The sequence below is a fragment of the Paroedura picta genome, chromosome 6 (assembly GCF_049243985.1).
Source record: "Paroedura picta isolate Pp20150507F chromosome 6, Ppicta_v3.0, whole genome shotgun sequence".
Classification (NCBI taxonomy): domain Eukaryota; kingdom Metazoa; phylum Chordata; class Lepidosauria; order Squamata; family Gekkonidae; genus Paroedura; species Paroedura picta.
This window is the reverse complement of record NC_135374.1, coordinates 90122381-90145215: the sequence shown is the minus strand read 5'-3', so window position 1 is coordinate 90145215 and position 22835 is coordinate 90122381.

Below are 22835 nucleotides of genomic sequence, written 5' to 3'. Positions count from 1 at the left end.
CGTTCCACTAGCTGGGGGCCAAGACCGAGAAAGCCGTCGCTCTAGTCATTGACAGACAAGCTTCCCTGGGCCAGGGATCACCAGTTTGTGGATGTTGGTGGAGCATAATGCTCTTTGGGGGGTACTGGTAGAGCGGTGATTTCTCAGATACTATGTGATTAACAATCCACACAGTCTGAATTACCTATGTTTCTTAAGGTTTTGTCTATGTAAAGGAGCCCATATATTACAAGGCTTATTGTACATTTATCGTACAGATACTATGTGACTAACAATCCACACAGTGTGCATTACCTATGTTTCTTAAGGTTTTGTCTATGTAAAGGAGCCCATATATTACAAGGCTTATTGTACATTTATCGTACAGATACTATGTGATTAACAATCCACACAGTCTGAATTACCTATGTTTCTTAAGGTTTTGTCTATGTAAAGGAGCCCATATATTACAAGATTTATTGTACATTTATCGTACAGATACTATGTGACTAACAATCCACACAGTGTGCATTACCTATGTTTCTTAAGGTTTTGTCTATGTAAAGGAGCCCATATATTACAAGGCTTATTGTACATTTATCGTATGCTGTGTTTACATGTATGCCAGACCATTGATAAAGGAGGCAACGCTGAAACACATTTGGTTAATGCCGCTGAGACACTAGTATCTGCGTAGGATTGTATTGTATCTGAGACTAGTATAAAAGCCTTTGGGTGTTTTAAATTTAAATAGCATTATTCATAAATACCGGTATTTTCATAATTACATTATGTTTTAGAAACTTTATGATGCAACCCCATTAGGCCTTAGGCATTTCCCTTGCTATTAACCTTATTTAGTTCTCGGACAGAGCCATAAGCAACCTTAAGAAGCTATAGCTTGCGTTCCAAAGCATAGGCAACAACAATATTTGAGGTCCAAAATCTGCGGCACAGTAGCCAACTAACTCTGAAGCATGTTTTCCTTTCAGCCAGCAGTGGCAGTTGATGTAAATAGACCTTCCCTGCTACAAAAGGCAAAAACAAACAATGGAAACATCATCTCGCCTTAACCTATCTACTTTCAGAAGTTTGGAGCAATTTTTTTAATCATTCCTTTGAAATACAGGACAGTTTACTGCCTGTCTCCACTTTATGTAAAAATGCATGATTATAGACTGATGTCATAAAATACACAGGCTCAAGATCTGTGTGCACCTTTTAACATTCCCGTTGAACTGAAAGACCGGCACACAGGTTTCCTTTATCACACACATGCCATTTACAATATTCCCCGTGTGGGATTTCCTAAATTCCCCTAGCACAAAGCTCAACAACTGTTTATTGTTGCATGGAACATTTCCGTACAAATGTCACATATTCCAGTCTGTCGCTGGAAAGAGTGTGGAAAAGCTTTTTCTCTTCTTACTTGATACAGTGGGGACACACTGGCCCTTTTCCTCTACCATTCACTTGGGAACCCTAAAAAAAACAAGTGCATTTCACATATCAGAGTAGCCCAAGTCGACTGGCTTTTTTCAGAACAGAAACAACCCCCAAAGTAGGCCACTGTGATCAAAGTCTAAATCAGAGGTGGAGTCAAGGGAGGCAGATTTCCCTCCTCCTGTCAACTGGCAGCGGAGTACTACAGAGAAACCATCAATACACAATCCACTATGGACTCATTACAGAGAATCTGGTTTTCAAGATGTCCGTGTTTTCTCAGGAGCGGTTATCAAGGCTGAGTACTGTTTGGCTGCCTCCTGCCTTCTCAAGCAACAGCAGATTTCAGGGGGGCAGCCTTTTGAAACTTAGTGTTTTTGTGAGGAGGGCCTGCTGGAATCTTATGGTGTTTGTGGCAACATCTGTTTATTTGCATGTCTGCAAGCGGAGTATGAGGAGAACAGCAAGCTCCCAACAGACTGCCCTAAAGTAGCCTCAGGACCCTTGGAAGACCCCCTCCCTTTCGCTTCTCTTTGTCAGCCAGATGCCAAGTTCATCCGCTTCTCTTTTCCTGCATATATCCTAATTCCCAGTTTGTTTCTCTCCAGCTCCAGCCATGAACCATCAAAAGCCAACAATGCTCATTTAAGCAAGCAGCTTGTACTTGGCAGTGAACACTAAAGCAACTTACGTTTATTCAAGTCGATCCAGTTCATGTTCAGGTTGCAGCCCAAAGGAGAGAGAAAAGCCTCATCCAAAGAGTACCACTCCTTATCACAAATGGCCAGCTTGTCCGGCATCATGTGTATGGGAGTAGGAGGGTGTTGTCTGAGCAGGAGAGACCTGCAGAGACATGTGTCTCCTTGGAGGGCCAGGTGAGAAAGAGGAAAGGCCAAAGGCCAGCCCCTAAGTTAAGACAAGTAGAGGTATCCCATTCAAGGAGATAACATCTATACACATTTAGAGTGATGTAGGGCACCCCTATGTCCAGGCATTCTGAGTTACTCACTCTAACAATTAGTGTCATCTGGGAGGTGCCGGTTGAACCCTCGCTCTGCTATGAACACTGCTGGGCAATCTTGGGCCAGTCATACACCCTCAGGCTAACACAGTTGTTGCTGAGATTGCAAACAAAAGGAACAATGTTGTTGCAAACAGCTTTGGGTCCCCATTGTGAGAAAAAAAAGACATAATCAATAAATGTCAGTGGTCTAGTGTTGTGTGCCCACTGAATAAGATGGCCATTGCACCTGTTTAAACGTATTCCCAGAATTGCTAGATTTCTAGGTTTGGTGCTGTATGAGTGGATCGCTTTGGCCTTGCGTGCTCCCAAGCTCCAACTTCCGGCCCCCTCCTTATGCAATTAACTTGCTGGTGACATTCAGGCTGTCAAATGATATGCTTAGGAAATCATGAGCAGACAGTGCTTTTGTGCCCGATCTGGACATCAAGTAGGAACTATGGTTAGCAGGATTGGCGGTAAAACAGGAAGTCCTGGGGAGAACCAGAGTGCAAGGGGAAGGAAGGATTGGCCATGCCGGAGGCACACTGGTATAATACCAAGCCCCAGCGAGAGCTCCAGTGGATTTACAAGCAATATAGCAGCTGAGAACAAAGGATTAACTTAATGTGCCTTGCAGATCCAAGGTATTTTCAAGGAAAGTGGGAAAGAACAGTGAAATCCTCAACATTTCTATATTGTTCCTGTCCTGCAGAAAAGACAGATTCAAACAGCTACCTTGGGATACATTTTGCTGGAGAGAGAAGGCAAGAAAAAACTGTGGTAGATATGGAGACTGAAGACCATTCTTGAATCGAAAGTGCATCCATTTTGGATTTAGGACACACTAGTAGAAGGTCTTGCATTAATGAGAAGACAAAACTCACTGGCAAAGAAAATAACACTAGGAAAAGTAGAAGGCAGCAAGAAACAAGGGAAACCCAGGATGAGATGGATTGACTCAAAGGAAGCCCCAGGCTTCAGTTTGTAAGACCTGAGCAAGGTTGTTAAAGGTAAGATGTTTTGAAGGTCATTAATTTATAGGGTCTCCTTACTTCAGAGGCAGCTAGACAGCTCATAGTGCAGGGGGTTGGACTAGATGACCTAGGAGGTCCCTTCCAACTCTATGATTCTACATAACACATGCAAAACACCTGCTGGTCCAGAGGGAAAAAACTAGTCTATAACAGGATATATCCATTTTCTGTTCCCAGACCCACGTTCGAAGAACAGAAGTTCCCACAAAGGCCAGGCCCTTGACAATCCCACAAGAGATATCTGCCAGATGAAAAGATTGATGGTGATCCTAGGCAAATTGTCTTTCGTGATGGGGAAAAAAGGTGAGACTCAAGCTGCCTTGCCCAATTTCTGACATATGGTCTGTTAACCATAACACACAAAATATGTAGGGTATTCGTTTAAAACTGAACGGTAAAAAATGACAAATGAAGCACCACTATTTGTAAAGGCATTATTAGTAGACTTCTCTTGTGCTATTTTTCTCCACTGTCGCACTTGGTGAATAACCTTGGTCACATATGTGGATGTAATTGAGCACCTCATCTGTACAATCAATTTCTGCTGTAATTAATTAGCAGTGGAATTAACTGAAAAACATAGTCCAAAGAAATGATAGTGTAGAGCTGTAATTGATATTGCCCCCTAATGCCATCGATTTCAATTTAAATGGCTAATCTAATCTATGAAAAGGTATGAATATATCATACTAACAAGAGAATTATAGAAAACCATTGGGTCAAATACAAAGGGTTTATTTGGGGAACGGCAACAGAATAGTTTGTAGTTCAAGCAATGAGCACAGGATAGATGTCTAGTATCTAAAACTATGAAAACATTTATTACAGACATTATTAGCATAAATCAAAGAAAATTAAAACTGTTCAAAAGGGTAAACATTTTCAACAATTATTAATTATCTGGTGTATCAATGATGACACTTGAAAGTAAATTCAACCTTACATCGAGCAGTTATGGGGGGGAAATTCAATTAAATAACCGGGCTGTACATAATATGGCTACAAAATTGATATTTAGTTTCTCACTAGCAAAGCCTTTTAGTTCTTCTGTATTCACTCTGTTCTAGATTTCCTGAAGAGCAGCCATGCTTTACAGATTTAAAAAGATGTACCTGACAATAACATACCTATAGTAGTACTCTAGGCAAAGCAGACTATGTAATATTAATACGACCAACCAGCTGAACACAGTTGCCCATTTCCAGGTGGTGGCTGGAGATTTCCCCAAATTACAACTGGTTTCTGTGTTGCAGAGATCAGTTCCCCTGAAAGATGGTGGCATTATACTCCTTGGAGGTGCCTCCCTCCCCCAAACTCTATCCTCAATATCTCCAAGAATTTCACAAGCAGAGCTGGCAGCCCTAGCTAAAAAACACCCTCCGGTGTTGCATCTAGCTGATCTGCTGTGTGGCTCTTATTCTAGTATGGCTCCTGCAAGCTGCTTAGCAGACCATTTGTTATGCAGTTATAGCGACAGCTCTGCTGGGGATGGTGTTGTCTGTCACTGCAGCCTGTAAATCTATAGGAACCCTGCTGGACCAAGAGCATTGACAACTCCATTCGTCTTGCTGTTCAGTCAATGACTGTGTGGCAGATAATCAACATGAGCTGCCTGTCTTCAGGTATTGGGTCTGATAGTGCAGAATCTCTGCGATGGCCAAAATGCCATCTAAGATTAACGGGGAGCTAGCCACATGCAGGCCTTGACCAGTGCCTCTGTCGAAGATGAAGAAGAGTTGGTTCTTATATGCCACTTTCCTCTACCAGAAGGAGGCTCAAAGCAGTTTACAATTACCTTCCCTTTCCTCTCCCCTGCTAGTTAGGTGAGGTTGAGAGAACCCTGAGACTACTGCTCAGTCAGAAAAGCTTTATCAATGTTGTGACAAGCCCAAGGTCACTCAGAAGGCTGCATTGTGGGAGAGCAGGGAATCCAACTAGGCTTGCCAGATTAGAACCTGCTGCTCTTAGCCACAACATCAAGCTGGTTCTCTGTACGCTTACCCCCTACTGTTCCACGATACTGTGATCTTTTTCCTGCCTGTTTTGTTTTGACACCACAGCCAATGAAGGATCCCAAATGTCCTATCATGTGTCTTTGCATGGTGTGTGAATTGTCTGCCATGAATTTGTGGTTTCTAGTCGAGCCTCATCTTCTCATTTTGCTATGGTTATTGCTGGTCAAATTCCTAGGGGCTTTTCGCACGCCTTCAAAATCGCACAATGGTTGCCAATTGAAAACGCTACTGATTTGCCATTATGCACAACGTCGTTGACAATCTGCCACACACCTGAAACCGATCCGCAAAAAGCGCTTCCTTGTAGCGCTTTCAGGGAAATCCCCAAAAGTGGATTCACCCTCCGGAAAGCGCTACACTCCTGCAACCAATCTGCAACACTAGCAGGAAAGTTCTGTGCATTACCATTGTTGTGGTTTCTACAAAGTCCCTCCCCCTGGCTCTCTCCTCTGATCTTCCGGCAAAGCGATCGCCATTTTTTTTTCTTCGAGCGAGCGGAGTTCAACCCACCAGCGAGCCTCTGTTTAGAGGCTTCCCCGGCTTCAGTCCCTCCCCAGAGCTGTTTAGTCACTAAGCACAAACAACAGAGAAGCCCGTTTGCTGATTTATTTTCCCTTTATTTTTTACACTGTTTTCGGCCGAAAATCGGGCCCTTGAGGGGGGGGGGATTTTTTTTTTCACTCGGGGGGACCGTGGCAACGATGAAATGACAGCTCAAACACACCTGCCAGCTGGATGGGTCTCTCAGTTGCAACGAATCAACACATATTCGTTGCAATGGGTGTTTTTTTTTTTTTAAACCTTTCTTAAAGGGAAAGGGGCTGTTTGGGAGCATGCTAACGGCTGCCCATTGGCTGTTTGACGGCCAGGGGCGGGACGAGCTCGGCAATAGCACTTCCTTTCTAGCGATTTTTGCTGAGACCGGAAGCTTGTGGGAAACGATGGAAACGCAACTGGATTCCACTACGAAGTCAGGTATGCATAATGACGAATTCCACTATTTTAAATGGCGATTTTTCGTTCAGCAAACAATTTGCTATAAGGATCCTGGTGCGGAAAGCCCCCTAGTTACTGCCTTGGTGGAATTTCCCCCAAAGTACACAGATGACACCTGCGAACTTTCACTTAAGAGTTCTCTTGTTGTTGTCCAAGCCTCTGAGTGTGTCTGTCCACTGCTAAACACCAGGTGTGGGTTTGAGAGTTCTCACAGAATTCCAACTGATCTCCAGACTACAGAGATCAGTCTCCCTCCCCCTATCCTCCCAAGAACATGGCACCTTCAGAGGATGGGTTTTATGGCATTATATCCATGCTGAGCTCCCTCCCACCCATCCCTCAACTTTACCCTCCTCAGGCTCTATCCCTAAAGCATCAGGAATTTCCCAACCTGGAGTTGGCCGCCCTTGTCCACAGTTTTGTAAAAAGCTGCTCTTCAGAGCGTTCCCCCCCTTCCCCCAGAACCCTTTCCTGGGAAATGCCATGATGCATCCTCTATAAAGGTAAAGGTATCCCCTGTGCAAGCACCGAGTCATGTCTGACCCTTGGGGTGATGCCCTCTAGCGTTTTCATGGCAGACTCAATACGGGGTGGTTTGCCAGTGCCTTCCCCAGTCATTACCGTTTACCCCCCAGCAAGCTGGGTCCTCATTTTACCGACCTCGGAAGGATGGAAGGCTGAGTCAACCTTGAGCCAGCTGCTGGGATTGAACTCCCAGCCTCATGGGCAGAGCTTTCAGACGGCTGCCTTACCACTCTGCGCCACAAGAGGCTCTTGTGCATCCTCTATGGAAGTCTCTAAATCAGTGGTTCTCAACCTGGGGGGTCAGGACCTCTTTGGGGGTCAAATGGCCCTTACACAGGGGTTGTGGCAGGGCGAGCAGCTTGGCCGGGGGGGGGGTACCGTCACTTGCCGCTCCTCCTGAAGGTACCCACCAATTTATATACAATTTATATACAATCATGAACAATGTATTTTCATGCCATTGGTCAGTTTCAGTTTAATTTCTGTGAAAGAACACTTGCATAATTTTATGGTTGGGGGTCACCACAACATGAGGAACTGTATTAAAGGGTCGCGACATTAGGAAGGTTAAGAACCACTGCTCTAAATTATATGGTCAGAATGACTTTCCCTGTGTGTCTGATGATCAAGAAGGAAGGAAGGTGGGGAAAATCCTGCCTAGCTGCTGATGGAAAACACCACCAAGTCACATCCCAGTTAGGGCAACCTTGCTGAGTTTTCAGTGCAAGAGATTAACAGAGGTGGTTGGTCATGCCTACCTCTCAATAGTAGCCCTAGGTTTCCTTGGTTGTGACCCATCTCCATACTAACCAGGGCTGACTCTTCTTAGCAGCTGAGACTGGACAAACATGGACCATCCATGTCAGGATCCAACTTAGCTAGCAGCCACTAAATACCATCTATGCTGAATGTGTTTTCTCCCTTGCTTGCAAGTACTTAAGCCTGGGCACAACAAGATGAATTTGTGGGAGGAGAAGTAGCTGGGAAGATCCTGCTAGACTTGCAGGAGAACCAGTTTGGTGTAGTGGTTAGGAGTCCAGACTTCTAATCTGGCATGCCGGGTTTGATTCTGCACTCCCCCACATGCAGCCAGCTGGATGACCTTGGGCTCGCCATGGCACTGATAAAACTGTTCTGACCGAACAGCGATATCAGGGGTCTCTCAGCCTCACCTCCCTCACAGGGTGTCTGTTGTGGGGAGAGGAAATGGAAGGTGACTGTAAGCCGCTTTGAGCCTCATTTGGGGAGAGAAAAGCAGCATATAAGAACCAACTCTCCTCCTCCTCCTCTAATCATGTTCTGTAGGTGTGTGAAGACGATACCAAGGAAGATGATGTCAACACATGTCATTTTGCATTGGCTGGCTGTTTTCATATATAGAAAATGGAAAAATATATTAATACTTACAGAACGGAAAGTAACATTCTACTGAGAACTTGAAGTGATACTCCCCTGAAGAAGCTTGATGTGAAACACACTGGGGTTTCACAAATATTAATGATTCTTTCCGTGCAAGAGAGATGCCCCAGGTATGCCCTTCACTGTGTAAAGAGGAAAGTAGCTGCAATCCTTCATTTTATTTCTGATTCAGAAGACAGGTCAGGCCATGACAAGGCTACCCATAAAGCAGGCTCTATGTGAAGCCAGGTCTCCAGTAAGAAATTTCCTGGCTGTCATAGGAGTGTTGTAAAACCTTCACAAAAGGGCTGGGCAGTATGATTCTCTCCTACTCAAGCACAACAGGAACAGGACAACACCTGGACCAGTGGATGATCTGATGAACGACCCAGTATTTCTTCACACTAATACAGGGATCCCCAGCCTGAGGATTGTGGGCTGCATGCAGCCCCTGACCTCTTTCTGTGTGACCATCCAACCTGCTTATCTGCTGCTATCACCTTCAGGGCCTTTCCCCTCAGACCCATACTGCTCTTCCTGCCTCATGAGGCACCATCTACTGCTGTTCATCCTGTCCCTTTCTTGCAAAAAAGACAATAGCAACATTGTTTGTTTTGGTCTTCATAGTTCCTTCTGTCAGCCCCCTCTTGCTCTTATCCTGCATAATAGCATTTTGGCCATTCTGGGTGCTCAGGCACCCATACCATTCAATGAATTTAGGATTGCAACTCTACTATCTGGTAGGCCAGATTCACAATCCATTTTTTTTAATTGTCCCTAGCCTGTGTATATAGCCCAGTGCTTCTGAGAACTGTGGTGAATTGGGGGGGGGGGGCAGGGGTCTCTTTTTTGCCATGGTCGAATTGAAAATCCCCACAAATTATCAGCTAGAATGGAGTGGATTTGATGTGAAAGGGAGGAGTTAGCCCCCTAGATAGATTCCACCTTCAGAATTACAGAAGAGCTGTGTGCACTGCAGAGTCTGAAAGGCACCACAGCTGCAGAAAACATATTCTTGAAGGTGTATAAATAGTGGAAAATTTTGGTCTGGTTTGGGGTAAATTGAAAAGCCTCACAACTGATGGTACAAGAAATATGGTGGGAAGTAAAACTGGTTTAGTTGCAAAAATCAATGGACAGATATTGAAATTAAACGGTGCACTTCCCCTGCAATTTTACTGCATCATCCATCAGCAAGCCTTGTGTAGTCAGATTATTCAGTAGGAAAGCATGATGCATATTGTAGTCCAGGCGAGTCCTTCAGAGTGGACCATCTGCATTTTGACTGGGAGGGGGAATCCAGGTGTGGTGGACCCTTTGCTAAAGGGATTTGATGTGCCAGTAATTAAGGACAGGGGGAAGCTGCTAGAAGGATTACTTCACTAAGAAAACAAATTAGGGTGAAGCAATACAGGATTATTCATCAGATCAGCCATATAGGTCCAGGTGGCCTTTTGTGACTTTTGAATTATGTACACTACAGATCTTGCATATTCCAACAATACAGAAGTTCTTTTGGGAACATAGTCTCTGCCTTGTACCCCATCCATCTCCATTATGCTAGTATTCTTCAAAATAAATTGACCGGAGTAGGTCATAGGAACTGGATTATTCCAGTCTTGTTCCATATACACTGGCTTCCAGATCCAATGTAGAATGCTTTAAAGTCCTACACTGCTTGAGGCCACCTTCTCCCATATTAACCTAGCTGTCCACTCCAGTAGTCTTTGGTGGTTCTACTTCAGGTCTTCCTGCCATCTGAGGCTAGCCAGATGACAACATGAGAAAGGGCCTTCTTGTTCATGGCCCCAAAATTTTGGAACTCTCTCCCCAAGGAGGTTTGTATACCTTCCTCTATCATCGTCTTCCACCAGACAATGAAGGCATTGTTTCCTTTAGACCAGGGGTAGTCAACCTGTGGTCCTCCAGATGAGCATGGACTACAATTCCCATGAGCCTCTGCCAGCGTTTGCTGGCAGGTGCTCATGGGAATTGTAGTCCATGAACATCTGGAGGGCCACAGGTTGACTACCCTTGCTTTAGACGACTCCCAATAACTGATACTGGCCTTCTTCCCAGTTGTGTTGTTATGTGTGTTTGTATGTTTTAGTGAACTGTTTAAACAATGTATATATACTTTATATAAATGGTGCTTTAACAGCTCACATGTTTTAACATTTTTTAATGTTTTGATATTTACCCTGGTGACCCTATTTGGGTGGATAGGAGGCACGGAAGTATTTTAGCTAAATAAAAAATAAAAATAACATTCCAAATGGAAAATATCCTGGATGAAAAAGCGCAACAAATTTCAAGGCCAGTACTGCATCCTGTCCTTTTGTACAATGTACATTTGACCCTTCTATTTAGTATTATTAAATTACTTTCTCATGCTTCTTTTTTTGCCCTGTCTTTTTGAGGACGAAAGCTAAAAAAAATACTGGCCTATATCCAACCATCTGTGGAATTCAACGAGTAAGACTCTCCCACTTTAGCCCTTTTGCTGCAGCTTCCTTAAATTTTGTTTATTCGGGTCAGCCAGGAACAGCATAAAAAGCAAAGTGGGTGTATGTGGTAGTGAGAGGCAATTGGTCCACAAATGCAGATTCTGTAATGTAAGAGGAATGTCATAAATGGACACTGTCAACTTTCCCCAATTATTTGAGATGTTCCAGAAGTTTGTAGTACATAACAAAGAATTGGCTAAGCAAAGTTTGATAACATTGGCACCTTTAAGACACTTGGTCTCAATGTTATCAAACTTTTAGTCGAGGCATAAGATTTCATGTGCATGGCACACTTTGTCAGACAATAAAATGTGTGCTGTGTGTGTTCTGAAGCATGCTGGGCACATGAAAGCTCACACCTTGAATAAAACTTTGTTCTGCTACTTGAGATCAACACAGCTGCCCACCTGAATCTATCTAGAGTTTGCTGTCTCCTAAAATCAGCTTTTATTGTTTATACCGGCCTTGCCCAAATAATTTCTGGGTGTGACCATTTACAGCCATTATAGCACACTCATAAACAGACTCAGTGCATGCATTCTAGCCCCTGAAACCAACTAGATGCTTTCCGAGCATATTCTTTAACAGAACTAAGAGTGTTGCCACAGTTCATAGAATCATAGAATAATAGAGTTGGAAGGGACCTCATGGGTTATCTAGTCCAACCCCCTGCACTATGCGGGACACTCACATCCCTATCGTTCATCTACTGCAATCTGCCACCTCCTTGGGCCTTCACAGAATCAGGCTCTCCATCAGATGGCTATCTAGCCTCTGCTTAAAAATTTCCAAAGATGAAGAACCCACCACCTCCTGAGGAAGCCTGTTCCACTGAGGAAACCACTCCAACTGTCAGGAAACTTCTTCCGGATGTTTAGACGGAATTTCTTTTGAATTAATTTCATCCCATTGGTTCTGGTCCGTCCCTCTGGGGCAAGAGAGAACAACTCTGCTCTATCCTCTATATGGCACCCTTTTAAATACTTGAAGATGGTTATAAGATCCCCTCTCAGTCAGCTCCTCTCCAGGCTAAACAGACCAAGCTCCCCCAACCTTTCTTCATATGTCTTGGTCTCCAAACCCCTCACCATCTTTGTTGCCCTCCTCTGGACACGCTCCAGTTCATCTCCTGTGCAGACCTTTGGAGAACATTTTAGTTGCTTCCTATCCATATGCTTCGCAATTAGTGTTGTGTGCTTCGGCCACCGAAGCAGCCGTTTGAGCCCGAAGTGGACGGTGCCATGACACGGGGAGGGGCAGTGCTGGTGCACAGAGGTCTATTCGCAATGTTTCTTACCTAAGAGAAGCTATCATTAAAGTTGAACATACTGAGAGCATTTTTATCAAAACTGCACTTAGTGCATACAGTAAAAAATTTTAAATAATTTCTCACAGGTTGAAGGGAAGTCAAGAGACTCAGGGACAGGTGGCATATGAAAGTTTGTTGCCAGCACTAAACTCCCCCATTGCTGGGTATGACAGCTGCTGTTTGAACAAAGAAGATAAGGGAAAAAATCAGTTGGAGCTCGTAGGGAAAGAATCATACCACATAAGAGGGAAATTGTAATCAAGGATGGTTTGCTAGTTAACCAGCATGCTCTGCGGTCCAAGGGATCTGCCCAGCAACAGTTGACTAAATAGGACTGCCTTTTTCCTATTGGAGGAATATCCCCAATGGCAGCTCTTGCTCAGGATTCTTTTTATATTTTCTTTGCTGGACTTGGTGCGGCTCTTTTCTTCTTTCAGCTGGTGTTTGAAGCCAGTGCAGAGTAGATGCTACACCAGTGTGGCTCCTGAAGATAGGCCTTCATATGAGGGATGGGTGCGAATAGCATTTTTAGGGGGTTGGCTCTAGGGATGGGCACAATGGTTCAGTTTGGTTCAAAGTGCTCCCCTCAGCTCAGTTGTTGAAAGGGGCGTTCTTGGGCAGCGAGACCCAGGGATTGGCTTCCTGAGAAAACCCCTGGCTGAGTATGGGAGAAATCTCAACTGTGTACAGCCCCAAACAGCTGAGCGGTAGGTAGAGTTATTTCTGACCAAAACCCTTGCTTTTTGCTCCCTATGAACCTCCACAAACTGTCTTAAATGTTCGTGGAGGTTCATGGGCTGCAGTGCACAAGCCAGCCAAAATTAATCACAAACAAAGGTTTGTGAGCTGATTTGTGTCCATCCCTGCTTCGTATCATCCTATGAAAAAAAACAATAAACTCATGGTTGCCTGAATAGCTTTGCCAGGTTAATAGGGTATCCTATCCTCACATGCAAAATAGCCATCAGAATTATGGTAACAAGTATAACAAGTTTGCTTGTTAAAAACAGGACTGCCTTGCCAAGTTTCCATTGAATGGAAACTTTCAGTGTGCCTTTGAAAGAATATGCTAGATTGAGTGCATAAAGGAAATGCTATGAACTGCCAGTGAAAGAGAGAGAAGTGGAAAATAGCATTAGTCTAAACAGCATCGACTTTAGAGAAATGAGAAAACAATTAGAACTAAAACCACATGGAGTATCACTATATCTGATACTCTCCCTGTGGTCGGACAAATCTGACCCCTGTATTGTTAGGCAAATCTGGGCAACAGAGCCACCCACAGAGATCATTTAGGCAGGGGTAGTCAAGCTGCGGCCCTCCATATGTCCATGGACTACAATACCCATGAGCCCCTGCCAGTCCATGGACATCTGGAGGGCCACAGTTTGACTACCCCTGAGGGAAACCCTAATGTTTTCAGGAGAAAAAGTCTTTACAATTATAATAACTTTAAGTCAGGGGTAGTCAAACTGCGGCCCTCCAGATGTCCACGGACTACAATTCCCACAAGCCCCTGCCAGCATTCGCTGGCAGGGGCTTGTGGGAATTGTAGTCCGTGGACATCTGGAGGGCTGCAGTTTGACTACCCCTCCTTTAAGTTAAGCACCCAAAATGGTGTGGGGAGAAGAGGAACTTTCCTCCTCCCTGAGTGCTTATGGACCCCCAACTTGTGAAAGTCTTATTAGCTATTACTTTCACTTCACCTAGGTCTGCCAGTATTCTTATTATAGCTGCTTGACCTGCAGAAATGAGCATGTGATAATTAAACTCCATTAAAAATTCCACTCGTAGATTTTTGCTAAAGGTTCAAGAGCAGTTTAAGAATTTTTTTCCTCTTCAGCTGACTGTTCTGCTTCAGCTATAGAATGCAGGAATTTCTTATGTCTGGTTGACAATCTGTAGATAATAAATCATATATCCTGATGACAAAGTAAAGTCAAGTACAAGATGGGGCATGTAAGTCGGGTATTCTAACAAGACTGAAACCAGCTGTATCTCAAACCATGCTCTGACAGATTCATCGGGCCACTTACGGCTCTACCAGAATTAAAAGTAGCAAAGTGCCCTTCTCAGTGGGTAGCTGGAGATTGCTCACCAGTGCCACTCAAGCTGTTTCCGTCCCATAAACAGGTGAGAAGCCGGATCAAAAAGAGTTGTGAGATAAAGCTCCACTGGGGTGTACCTGGAGGTGTCCCGCCACCACCTGTTCTACTACTTTGCTTGAAAACGGCAAATTGGAAATAAGCCTATAATTAGCCAGGCCATTTTATCAAGAGAAGTCTATTTTCAGCACAGGTCGTCAATTGCTTGCATTGTGCCCATGGAAAATGGCCCTAAACCATGGAGGAGAATGGCCCTAAACCATGGAGGTGTTAATTAGCCGTGTCCAAGGAGCTCCCAGGCTCTCCAAGCAGTTTCTAATTAATCAAAAAGACAAGGATCAAGCTGTGGCTTTCACAACAAGGACCCTGTGGGCTGCCTGGGCAATCAGCCTGAAATGACCCATGGAAACCAGAGAAGCAGGTGCTTCAGTCATTCTCAGCCTAGAAACGACTTCCAAATTAGGCTACTCACTTGGAAAATTTCGGAGAGAATTACTTCCAAAAGCTCCTCTGGTCAAGATTCCACTGACACAATTGGTTGTGAGGAAGGAGGGCTCTCATCTACTCCCATCGCTGGCACTTGCCTAGACACCTATAGTTATGTGTCAGTTTTCCCAGCTGGGCCTCCTGGAGCTACTTCAAGCTAACATCACGGCCCAGGGGGAAGGGATAAAGATTCCTCCACCTCTATACTGTGGTTCTGGTGTAAGTCAAGAAGAAGAAAAAGAGGAATTTGTTTTGATACCCGGCTTTTCACTGCCTGAAGGAGTCTCAAAGTGGCTTACAATTGCCTTCCCTTCCTCTCCCCACAACAGACAGACACCTTGTGAGGGAGGTGAGGCTGAGAGAGCCCAGATATTACTGCTCGGTCAGAACAGCACTATCAGTGCTGTGGCAAGCCCAAGGTCACCCAGCTGGCTGCATGTGGAGGAGCGGGGAATCAAACCCAGCTCACCAGATTAGAAGCTGCCACTCTATTACACCAAGCAGCCTGTGCAAATGGGAATGAAGATCTACATATAGAAGTTCAGGTACACGGACATCTCAGAACATACCTGATCAAAATGCATTGCTTTGGCAGCCAGAAAGACTTTATAATCGGGCCTTAATGTCATCCTATTTGATAAAGGGAATATTGTTTTGACATCTAGATACATCTATCAGGTTTTCAGATTCCTGGTTGCATATTTATCATTTTAAAATGTTCAGTGGTACGCTCAGCTGCAACTTCCACATTTAACACTATCAATAGCTCTGAAGACCAACTGGCTTCTATAGTGAACGAAGGAAACAAAGTCACAGTCTATCTTTAGGTGGGCAGCCATGTTGGTCTGAAGCATCAGGACATAGTTTGAGTCCACTATAATCCTTTAAGTCCAATCAAAGTCCAGTAGCACTTTTAAGACCAACAAAGATTTATTCAAGGCGTGAGCTTTCGAGTCCTTGAATAAATCTTTGTTGGTCTTAAAGGTGCTACTGGACTCTGATTTTATTTACTTCAGACCAACATGGCTACCCATTTGAATCTATCCTTTAAGTTCAACAAAGTTTTATCCAAGGTATAAACTTTCATGTACACACATCATATCTGATATCCTTGTCACATATTTCTGTCACACATAGCACTATCTTTCCTCCAAGCAAAACAATTAGATGGTAAAGATAGGGCTGCTAAAGGGGAAATTTGAAGCACCACATTTGGAGCTACTTGACAATCTGGAAAGCCAGGCAACTCATAAGAATTGTTTTTATAGTATGCTTTGTTGGGTCTGGATAACTTTTATTTTATTTTATTTTATTTTATTTTATTTTATTTTATTTTATTTTATTTTATTTTATTTTATTTTATTTTATTTTATTTTATTTTATTTTATTTTATTTTATTTTATTTTATTTTATTTTATTTTATTTTATTTTATTTTATTTTTGACCTCCAGTCCCAGTCTAAGCTGGCTCATGGTGATTTACAATAATAACTAAGAAAAATAGCAATTAAATATGGGGGGGCAGACTCTCAGTTTGGGGGTCCAATGACCCAAAGATTATCTGAATATAAATGCGCTCATGGGTCTATCGATAGCAAAACACGGGAAGAAAAATTAGATTTATGCTGTGTACATTTGTACAGAAGGGTCATTTTATGTTTAAAGTGGATAAGCATTCCATTAGGAGAGCATTTCCCAAGCCGGCAATAAACACAATGCAACTATTTAATGCAATTTTTCTCTTTGTACCTTTGGCTTCTGAAGAATGGGATAGATTAGTTGTCAAAGCAACAAATGAGATGTAAAAATGACTAAAATTGAATTTCTCTACAACTTCATAACTTACCCACAAGCTGTATACATGATCATTCTTTAAACAAAGATCTGCAGGCAGCCTCCTCCCCCCCCCCCCAGTTTTTCATTTTCAATGTTTTGAGTTATGTTGCAATTTTCTAAGAACCTCTGCAAACTACCCATATATATTTATATGTTGTGCAATATCTTAAGCATAATTTAGGCTTGCAATCACAGAAAATGTCACAAAATCTATGTTTAAAAATAATTTGGCATGGACTGTTTCCGCACAATGGATTAGGCTCTGATCAGCATTAGTTTGCATGTGGTTTTATATCTCTCTTTCTCATGCAATTGGGTTCCTCCCAGGGTGGTCCCAGGGATGGCCCAATTTGCCCCCTCAGTTGGTCCACAGGATCCAATGGGGTGTATGTTAGGGCTTGGCCGCATGGAAGTCTGGTTTTCCCCAGTCAGTTGCCACTGTTTCCACCCCGCTCTTGCATCACTTCTGTCATTCTCCCCGTTACCTCCCTTGCCCATTTTTTTAAAGACCATGAGGATGCTGCAGGGTGGGATGGGTGGCAGGCACTTGCAGGCCTCTCCGCGCTGCCTCTCTCCTTACTCCCATGTTTTGTTTTGTTTTGTTTTTGAAAGAGTTAAAAAATAAAAAATTCTCCCCACGGCTCTGCCACAGCTCCACACCGCACCTTCTGTTTGGTGGCCTGGGGCCATGCTGTGGAGCCATGGGAGAGCCACGGTGTGCCCCCACAGCTCTCCTGCAGCCCCGCAGCATGGCTGCTGGTCAGTGAATGGGAGCCACACTATGGAGCTGCGGGAGGGCTGCAGGGAGCATATTTAATATTTTAGAAAGAGTCTGCAGCCTCGTAGCCACACTGGAGGTGCACTGTGCAGCCTTGGGGTGGTGAACAGGAGGGCTTGCCTGTGCGTTTCCCATATGCTGACCTGAGGCTGTGCAGCCTCAGTACTGTGCAGCCTGGTAGCCACCCTGAAGGCAAGTTGTGCAGCCTTTGGTCGGCAAATGGGGGGGGGGGGGGTCTGTGGTTGGCTCCCAGCCTCATATTTTGTGGTGCAGAGACTGAAGTCACATCAGCCCTTGTGTGAGATTAGCGAATGAAGAATGAGCGGCCAGTGGGAGCCAACTTCAAGTGGCTATTGAACGGTGTGAGGGGGATGCCAAAAAAGAGATCATGTAGAGTTGCAATGGTGGGTCCATAATTTAATGCTGGGTCCCCAGCCAAACTGAGGGTTGCTTATTGTCCAGGCTGAGAGGAGGTGGATGGCAGCAGGGGGGGGGGGTGGATTTCATTACACTGGAATCGTGTTGTGACGCAATTCCATCCTTAAAAAAAAAACATGATTTCAGACTTGGAAGGGGGGGTGCTCCTATATGACAAAATGGCGCTGGAAGATGAGTGGTAGTTTTCACCACATGGCCGTGATTGATGATTAAAACAAAAGGGTGGGAAGTTTGTACTACCCCCCCCCCTCGGCTATCACGCATGTATATACCTCCAATCTACAAGGCAATGTTTGAGATGTTCGGCATACAACTTGCCTAGTATTGATCCTTGGAGCATTTTATAGAATTATCTTCCAGAACTAGCTTGTTATGTTGGCCTAAGTAGATCCAAAATATTGGAGCAAAGCCAATATATGGAAATATTTTGTCTGAAGAAGAACACAACCGAAACAAGCTGAAAACTGGCTGCTGATGGAAATGGATGATGGAATATAAAGAATTAGAATGTGTAATAAAGAATTTCATGCTGACAACTACAAGGAAGATTTTTTTCTGCAATATACTTCAATATGTTATTGTTGTATAGGCATTACTATACAGTGATCAGTGGCCGCTGGCCATGTTCAAGGACCCTCCTGTCTGCACAACTTACAGTGGGTGGGGAAGATCTGGCAGCATGGTGAGGGGCCGATGGGATCGGGGTGCCGAGGTGCGTGCAAGTTGTAGAGGTGGGTGCAAGAGCAGGACAACACTGCAGAGACTATCATACCTTTCCTCCTCCATACAGCTTGCCTCTGGTTGTTCACTTGTTTCTATGGTGGGATTCAAGATAAAAAACATCCTGGGCAAAATGTGAGCCAGCCCCTGGACAGCCTCAGGATGCAGGCGATGTCATGTGGAGGAGGCTCTAAAACCCAACAGCAATCAGAGGCTGTCCAGGGGCAGATTCCTTGTGTGGCAACGGTCTGTTTCAGCTGCTGCTTCAAAATATTATCTTTTAGAAGTGCAGCATGAATAAGCAAAGATTCCCAGGGGACATGCATATGTGTAAAAACGACAGAAAAGGCTTTTACATACATTGCAGCACTGTTCTAAAATGCAGAGATTTTGCAGAGTTTTTAAAATATGATACTGGTTTTAAAGTAGCCCAGATCCTTGGAGAATCTATGCTCTGCCTGTTGCAAGTAATGGAATGTGTATTTGGCGGCTTTTTTCTAAAGATAGTTCTATATTCGTGATAGACAAAAATTTTGCATTAAGGGTTCAGTTTATTATTAATATTTAATTTTTAAAAAATCATTGGTGCATAAACTGTTTTTGGAAATGCAAAAGCAACAGACTACTGCTGTGGACATGGACACTGGACTCAAAGAATGAGTCACAACATGGCTGAAAGCTTAAATAAATGCTTTGTAATCTCCCCTAAAACAGCCCATGAGTCACTGCTTGTTATTTTGGAACGTGAATGCAATATTGTTCAAGAACTTGTTCCCCCGAGGCAGATCACTGCAAGGGATGCTCTGACCTAGCCTCTTGGCCCTTGTCACAAAAGAAGAACTCATCCTCTTCCGTGGCATGAATTCTCACGGTATAAGAGGGTTGCCTTTGGCAGATCTCTTGCAACAGAGCCATGGTTTTCAGGTTTCTAGAACTCCGCTTTTACTTGTCTGCCAAAGACCCCTTGCATATCTGCTAGCAAACCGCTCTGTGATGTAGATGGTTCTGGGGAAATAGGCTAGACTGAATGCTAAGTTCACAGATGGTGCCACTTGCTCTACAGAATTAGGCAATGCAATCCAGGGTTTCTGCTTCCCACCCATCATCGCACTGTTCCCAATCCCTTGGAGAACTTTGTTGACTGTCGTGTTGTATGTTTTGGAGCTGTAGCTGCCTGTCTATCAAGCAAATGTTTTGTGTGTACTCTTTGAAGAGTGTGTTTGTGGACTAGGGAGAAGGCAACAGGGGAAGATATAAGATATAGGCATGGAACTAAACCATTTTGCTTGTATCATCGGGAAGGCACTGTGCAGAGGCAGAGATAGAGGCTAAGTCACACTCCCCTGTAGACCATATACCTGAAAGTGTGATATACCTTTCAGAATGTCTAGAACAGGCTTCCTCAACCAGGCTTTTGAGAAACACGGGGTTTCTTGACAGCCCTGGAAGGGTTTTCTGAATGGCTGGGAGTTAATTAATTTTAAATATACATTTAATTTGTTAAACATTTATCAGGTGATTTGACTGCCTATGGTCATGTTGACCTGCCCCCTCCCTCCCAAAATGGCCAGTGATGGGCCTGGAGGGGGCAGGAAGGGGAGGGTTTCCAGGTGGGCATATTCACAGCTATTCTTCCCAACCATATTCTGCACAATTGCGTCACTTCTGGAGTTTCTCAAAGCCAGAAGAATATTTCAGGGGTCTCTCAATGGTAAAAACGTTGAGAAAGTTTGGTCTAGAACAAGGTTGGTGTTCAGTGGAACCTTTAAGACCAACAAAATGTAATACAAAAAGACAGAGTCAAGTTATTTCTGTCCCCTCGATAACAGTCAATGCCAGCTTGTCAAAACAAATGAGATATGAGAAATCGCTAATGAGGAAAGTTCTTTCTGTGTCAGGAACTTTCCTAGCTAACGGGCAACAGGGACAACTACTCCAGGCCCTACACTTGGGAGGGGAGCAACCACCCACAACCCCACCCTACAAAGAAGGAGAAAAGAAGAGTAACTTCCTGGTGGTTGCTTTTGTTTGCCCTTGCTCTTTTTTTTGGGGGGGGGGAGCTAGTTTCTGGCAGCAGCAGAAGTTTTTGCCCCACCTCTTGTGAGAGCCACAAATTGTGTAGGGGGACAGTGATTCTGGGGTCCTAACCTAGACTTTTGCCCAGGGCCCAAGAATCACTGACCACCTCTCCTCTATGTAAAAGATTATCTTACTTCTGAGATCTCTCAATGTTTTTAATTTCATATAAAAGGATTTGTGCCATTTCCCCAATATAGATTTCAGAGCCTCAGATGCTATTAGGCCTGTTAATGGGGAAGAAAAGACAGAAAAGGGAAGTTCACACGTTGTTCTTGTTAATAAACAAAAGACAAACAAAGCTAAACTCTTCTTCATTTTATTCTGGTTCTCATTTCTTGTCCGGGGGCCCCGCTGAGAGAAAAATATTTCAGGCAACAGAGCATAATGACATCAGGTATCGGAGAGGACCGGCTTTTGTTCCCCTTGCTGGACTTCTCTGTTTTTATGCAAAAAATAGATATCAACGGGCACATGCACTCTTGAGGATCCTATTGAGGTTTCTGGGGAAAAGGCTCACATTCTACTGTGTCGAATTGTCTCCCTGGGTCCGTTCTGCAATCAAGTCCGCGGAAGACTTTTAAAGCAGAGAAACTTTCTTACACTGGCCTGAAGTTTGGCCCAGAGAGAAACTACTGCCGATAGATACAGTTCTAGCAGATTTCTTCCTTGGTGGGTGGGGGAAAAGGTTATCCAGAAACCCTAAAACAAATGGAATAAAGAATGTAATAAGGAAGTCCAACTATGATAAAGAAGGGGAAAACAATGATTAAAAACCACAGGATAACCCCCCACCCCAACTAATGACCTGAATATAATTTCAATACACATCTTTAGTTGCTATATGCTCCCTGCTTCCAAGGGATGAGAAGTTCCAGCCAAAGGAGTATAGGATTCAAACCAGGCCAACTGGAAAGCCAGTCCTGTGTTTCTCAGTAGAGCTTACACCCAGGAAATTGTCTTTAGTCCTTGCTTTTGTTGGAAGTGATAGTGCTGTGACTCGCCAGAGGTTTGTACTCTACGCCCTGTTTACAAAGAACCATGGAGGCAAAGAGTCTACTAAAAAAGGAGTAGCAGGTCAATAGAGAGCAACAGTCGTAGATCCTCCCTTCCAAACCTGAACATCTCTATTTCCCTGCGCATGTTTGTAAGCTTCAGCTGGCATAGAAAGACTGTTGCAGCTGGAATGGTTACTGGGGTGTATCACAAGTACGATGTGTGTCAGTATTGTTCTACCGACACTGGCTACCAATCAGCTTCTCGGCTCAATTCAAGATGCTGGTACTGGCATTTAAATCCATATATACTGCTTGGGACCAATAAACCGTAAGGACTGCCTACTCATATATGAGCCTACCTGACTACTGCAGTTCTCTTCAGCGGGCCTTTTTTTAGATAGCCAGTCTATCTTGGGCAGCAACTCAACAAGGCTTTTCAATTGTGGCATCAAAATGACAGAAATCCTTCCTCGGATTTCTTGTTTGTCCCACTCAATCGTTGTCTCCTACCAGGAAGTGAAGATGTGTTTAATTTGGCATTCCAGATAAAGACATGAATAATCTTTAGGGGACTCCAGGCTTTCTATCCAATTTCTCTTCCATCCAAAGTGTTTCTTAGCACATTATTGCAGAGCGTCTACTTCAGACCCCACACGGACAGCGGAATTTCTATTCAAGAAACTATTAATGGGCATGAAGAAATATTAAAGTTCTTCTGTCTCCATTTATCAAGGCAGCCAATATCTCAATACAGTGGAAAGACATGGAGACTTTGGTACCATATTGATTGCCGTGCATGTCTCTGGTAGTCAACCAGTTTTACCAGCTCCCAGTTGGGAAATACGTGGAGACTTGGGGAGAGAGTTCAAGAGGGTATAATGCCATAGAGTCCAACTTCCAAAGCAGCCATTTTTTCTCCAGGAGAACTGATCAGTTGTAATCCCAGGAGATTTCTAGCCATGACCAGGAGGTTGGCAACCTTACAGTCAACACTGTGGAAGATTATCAGTTCGGCATCAGTAGAGGCCATGGAATTTTCACAACTAGTTTTCGGCTTGGTTGAAGCTAGGTAAGGGTGAGCTATCCCCTTTATTTAAGCAATGCTTCCCAGTGGCCAGTGCTGTAGAAATGTTAACAGAAGCTGCCGTGGAGCTCACTGACAGTGTAATCGGAACAGAGTTATTCCCTAC